The sequence below is a fragment of the Chinchilla lanigera genome, unplaced genomic scaffold (assembly GCF_000276665.1).
Source record: "Chinchilla lanigera isolate Chin_1 unplaced genomic scaffold, ChiLan1.0 scaffold00061, whole genome shotgun sequence".
Lineage (NCBI taxonomy): Eukaryota > Metazoa > Chordata > Mammalia > Rodentia > Chinchillidae > Chinchilla > Chinchilla lanigera.
In genome coordinates, this window is record NW_004955462.1 from 4001873 (window position 1) to 4007886 (window position 6014).

Here is a 6014-nt window from a genome sequence, read left to right on the forward strand (position 1 = left end):
GGAGGAGGTTGCAAGAGGCAACCCGAGTTCCCTGGATAGGAAGAGGAAAAGCAAGAGGATTTTACTAACTACACAGGATATACTAAGATGAAAAAGGAAGACAATTAAGGAGTTAGGGGATGTATTTTTTTCAAGGATGATGAGTTTTTAAGTGATCCCAGGGATGAGATCTTGGGGAAAGTGTACAATGCAAAAAGAAATTAATTGAGTTTTTATATTGGTTTTGTTTCTTCTAGGCACAAGTCCAGAGTAACTGAAAACAACATTTTGAGAGAAGGAAAGGGTTGAAAATTCGCTAATTTGTCAACATTTTAATTAGAATAAGAAAGAGTAATTACTTCTGTTGTTAAACTCACTGTTATTCATGGATGAGCACAAAGCTATTAAAAAAGTGCTTTTAAGTATATTGACTCCAACATTGCCCACATTGTAGCCATTGTTATTTAACTTCTCTGGTTGCCAGTTTCCTCGAGGCTCTTGAGTAACACTGCTGTTCTCCAGAAATCACCCTTTAATGCAAGGAATGATAGGGCTTCTGAGATTATAAACCTTTGCAAGGAGCCAAAAGGACAAAGATGTTCTTTTGCTACAGGAGATGTTTCTTTGTTTTGGGAAATTTGATATTTCTTCAAAATTAGCATGATATAAGAATGCCATATCAAAAAAATCCAAAAATAAAAGATAGCTTTCATTCTTCAATCAACCGTTATTCAGCAGTAGGATTCCTTGATTTTGGCGTTGAAGTTGAAATTAGTCTTACAAAACCTTAGGTGGGGTGGGTAAGTGTGTGTGTGTGTGTGTGTGTGTGTGTGTGTGTGTGTGACCTTTCTAAGACAATAGGAAAAGATAGGATTAGGAAAAATACTGTAGAGAACTAGGGCTATAGGACACCCCATACCAAATAGTGATGCAACACCTAGCAAAATGCTTATGGATAGCAGATACTCTCAGATGGATGGCCAAGATGACCGTGTACTGGTACCAAAAGGGCATGATTAAACAGGTACCTAAATAAAAATATCACCAGGACATCAAATGATTTTTTGCATTGTTTTGATCTATTATCATAGCTTTTAAAATACCAAATCACCCATCCCATTGGTTAGTGCAAGACTCCAAGTTAATTAAAATATTTATGTGCAAGATGTGGTACTAACCAACTGTGTTTGCTTACAATACATGGATACTTCTACCAGATTAAAAACCTCAAGGTAATATTTTCATGGTGTGAGTAACTAGAATCACATAAGAATGTTATCCCTGAAGAGTTTATAGGTAAGTGTTCACAAACGCTTAAGGAAATGTGGCTACTTTAAGAAAACCATAAATTGTCATGTACAAGGCAAAGAAAAAGAAGGTCAGAGAAAGAGAAAAAGAAGAAAAACTTTTGATAGTTTCAGCAGTCTGTGTGTGTTGTAACTTTTTAATTTTATACTTCTTTAGGAGAAGGCACATCTGTTCTCCTATGGTGAAGTATCATTTTTAAACAAACAGCATAATATATCCAACCTTTTTATAAAAAATGTGTAACATAAACATTGTATTTTCACAAATGCCAAAAAATGTTCCCTTAGAGTGTTTACCACAAAGACACCTCATGAAGGACAAAAGATTTCTTTCACATGAAGGATAATTTGTAGTGTCTAGTGTTGTAAGGAAAATTTCCACTATTTTGTCAGTTTAAAGAACAGGTCCTTTGTTGGTTATGCTGGACGGTACTTTCGTCCTGTACTGTTAAAAAGATGAAGGCATCAGAACACATTTATATTCTTAAGAGAAGATATTTGTTTAAAAGTAATCTTTTCTTATGAAATGAACGTGAAAACATTAAAATGTAATTTAAGCGCCCTCTCTTTGCAATCATCTAATGCATTTCTTTAATATAATGCCATTTTATAACACTACAGTCTTTAAAAAATACAACATGCAAATATGTGCTAGTTGATGTGTGTGTATAGTATTATACATATGAAGATACATGTGAAAATTCTAATGTGAAAAATATTAGAATGCTTGCCTTTCATTTATTCTGATGGGCTGTGAAGGTCAAAGAGAGATCAATCCACAGAGGCCAGTAACGTTAGGAGTAATTTAATTAGGGTTGTCTAGATCTGAAATATCATCTAATCCACTTATTGCTGGTAGGGATATATGTGCATTTATATTTGTCAGAAGTTATTATGTACTCTTATAACTTGCAAAGAATTATACCACCAATTCCATGAAGAAGACATTCCTATAGGAAAAATTAACTGGAAATGTTTCATGTCACATTCAAACTTTCTTTAAAGAAAGTGATTTTTTTCTTGTTATGTGAAAACTATGTGTCATAGCAACCATGAATGGTCAGTTAAAATGTGTTTCTGCGTAGTTCCTTGCTCACTTAAAGAAACCAATTTTTCACATTCACTCAGGCAACATGAATTGGTCTGCGAGTTCCTACCAGTAGGTTACATTTCAATAACCTGTTATGCTAGGGCCCACATCTTGAAAAGAAGCCAATGTGACCCATCATCCACCTGCCCCAGGACCAATTTTCAGATCAGATAAAATTACAGGCTGCAAGCCTGAATGTGAATGGAAGGCTCCCAAGAAGCTTCTTAATGGAACTTAGCATCAGGTAAAAGAAAGTTCTTATTGGCACTTCCCTAGGACCACTGTGAGTGGCAGGTCAGAAGGACAGTGCCATTCACTCGGGTGTCCTGCGCCTGAGGAGTTCTGCAAAAATGGTGGACAGAGCACATTTGCTTTGTTACCTTTCTGAAACCCTGGAATGTAACTGCTCACAGGTACTGTTAACCAGAGAGCTGTCTGCCTTTCAGAAGCTCTTATAATTTTTCCCCCTCAGTCTTTCTTCATAGACAGCAAATCCACAGAGAAGCTGATAAGAGAAATTATAATTAACAATTAATAAATAAGGTTCCTTTGCAAGGAAAGTCCCTTATTCCCAAAGGCTTTAGATGCATTTAGTGACTAATTGCTTAAGCAGTTCCATCACCTGTGACCTTGCATTGAGACCTCTCATTATAAAGAGAGCTTCACAAAGTTAGTCAATTTGTTCCAGGAAAATGGAGTTTATGTAAAATCTCGTCCCTGCCTGTAAGAGTTTACAGAGTGCAGATGTATGTTGCCTACAGTTCAGTTCCAATGAGGCTCAAAGGTTTTATTAAATCATCCGCATTTCATCTTGTACTTTCCTAAGTCCCACATGGGTCTAAGTGAATATAACATCAGCTTTCCTTTTTGTTTTCTTAACAGAAATGGAAGAGAGGGAGGGAGGACAAGCTTTGAAATTACTGGATAACAAACTTATGAGTGGATCTCACCTTGAAGAGACTGTTGTGACAGGATAGTAGGGTGGTCAGACTTCAGATCTGCACGTGTGTGTGTGCGCGCTAAGACCAAAAGGACCATAGCTTGGGAAAGTTTAGAAACTTTGTAAGAACTTAGAACTTTTTTTAAAAAAAATGAGCCAAAAGCCAGCATTTAAATGGCAACAGAGAAAGGGAACCGTTGAATAATCCCCATGATTGGCTTCAAATGGAGCAACCAGAGCTGAACAGAACTTGGGGTTTCATATTGAGTTCCAGATTGCCATATGGGTTCAGATGACAGTTAAAGTCAATGAGTTGGCTACTTTTCAAACCAGATACATGACAGTTTGGTAGGAACACAGGGGTGGTTTTAAAAAATATACTTTAATTAAAGATCACCGCATGGTTTCCACAGCTTTTCTGTATTTAGGATTGGCAGGCCTAGGATGAGTCCATGCTAATGACCACGGGCAGAAAGAAAAACACTTGTCTCTTTTGTTTTTATAACGTTGTTTTCCCGTGCTAGGTAAGTATTGTTTATAGACTTTTCTTATGGTGCTATAATTTCATGGTTAAAAGATCTTGAGGTTTGGTGTAGATGGATTTGGTTTTGAATCCCAGGATTCTATTTTCTGGGTGACACTGGCCAAACTGGTTAACATTGAAATTTCCTTAGTGTTCCAAGTATCTATTGCCACATAATAAAACACCCCAAGATTTAGAAATAAGGCAACTATCAACCATTTATTATGCTCATGGATTAAGATTAGGGACTCAGGCCATAACAAAGTTTGGCATGTCTCTGGTCCATAATATCAAACCTACAAGGTATCAGAATCCTGGTCTGTGACATGTTCATTCAAAGATTAGTTCAGACCATACTGTCACCCAGACATGCACTGGACTTCTTCACAGTACGGCAACCTCCAGGTGTCAAACTTTCGGTGATGGTTCATAGCTCAGAGAGCAAATGTGGCTTTCACAGGGCAGGGACCCATGACCTTTTAAGACTCCTTGAGAAGTCACATAGGATCACTCACACCGGACTCTTCTGTTCAGAGCAGTCACAAGCTTCCCCAAATGCAGGGGACAGGATACAGACCTTTTCTCCAACTACCAACATTGCCATACAGGATGCGGTGAGGATTAAATAAGAAACACTAGAAAACACTACCACAGCAAAAGGAGATATGAGAGGCACTAAGCTGAACATCACTGCTCTGTGGTCAGTTATAGGCCTGAGAAAGTAAATTAATGTACTTTTTGGAATCTTGTAAGGGCAATAACCAGTAAAGTAGTTTATTAAGGAGCATTGTTCATGCCCCAAAGCACTTAAAGAAGGTGCTTTGGAATTGCTGACAAATTATATTTTGGACATTGATATTGATATATGTGTCAAAGCAATGATTTAATTTCATGAAGACACAACTGCATAAACCTCTTCTAAAACCCTGGGCTCCTTTATTGTCACTTAACAATGGCACTTACTTAGTGTTTTAAGAACACAACTATTCCTTAACTTTCCATTGTTGTTGTTTGTTAAATCCATACAGGAGAGATTGTGCAAACCAATGAAAGGAGAGGTTAGACAAGAGAATTGGGCTGGCCAAAATGAGTTTGCACAGCTGTGAGCAATAAAATACAGCAGCCATGGCAACCCTCTCCAGTGTCCCGATAACACATCCAAAATGAGGTTATTAGAATTATTAATTCACATTAGTGGCTATTAAAATTACTACCCAGATTTTCCGCCTGAAAACCCTCTTTGTGTGTATCAGAGGAAGACCATGTTTCCAGAGGGACCTGGATATTTAAATAGATGCAATCTATTGTATGTAAGGCTTTGGAGGAAGACTAGCAGATAATAAACTTGCCGTGTGATTGAGATCTCGCCTTGTAAGGCAAGGAAGGCAGATGTAAGGAAAGCTTTGTTCTCCTGGCTGATGACAAATAACTAGCCAGCTTCTGGTGCTGGAATAACTGGACTCTTGGGTCCTGAATTCTTTAGAAGATTATTACTGAAAATCCAACCCAGTATGGGCCGTACCATGAGATTCTGAGTGGCAGAGAAAATATTCTACTTTGGTAGAGCGTACACAAAATCAAAAGGAGTCAGCTGAAAATGTGAGCTATTTGTAAGGGAGTTGTGGGGATTCTCAGAAAGCCCACGGAGACCTGGCTCACTCCCTTCCATCCCCCATTAACTCAACTCAAAAAGCAGATGCCTGCTGTTTTAAGCAAAAGAAGAAACACCATTCCAGAGAGGCCAGGGTAGGAATTAATCAGGGGAAGCAACCATACAGCTGAGAAAGAACATTTTATTTATGGAAATGAGCAGGAAAACACACACTCTCTCACACACGCACACAAGAGAAAGAAAACACACAGATATAGAAATGTAACTTTGGCTGTAAGACCAGAGCTGCCTCCTCTTCCTCTATCTCAGTAGTGTTGTGGGGTGTGTGGAGAACCAGCATCCCCCAGGAGTGTCTCCCTAGGGAAACAGTGTCCAGCTGGGCTTAAGCAGGAAGGAACCCGGTGAGTCTTACACAAGATACAAGAGGTGGGAGACCCCAAAGAACCCTGGGTCCAATTTGAAATGTGGACAGTAGGGGGCTGGGGATTTAGCTCAGAGGCACAGCACCTGCCTGGCAAACACAAGGTTGTGAGTTCAATTCCCTGTACCAGAAAAAAAAAAAA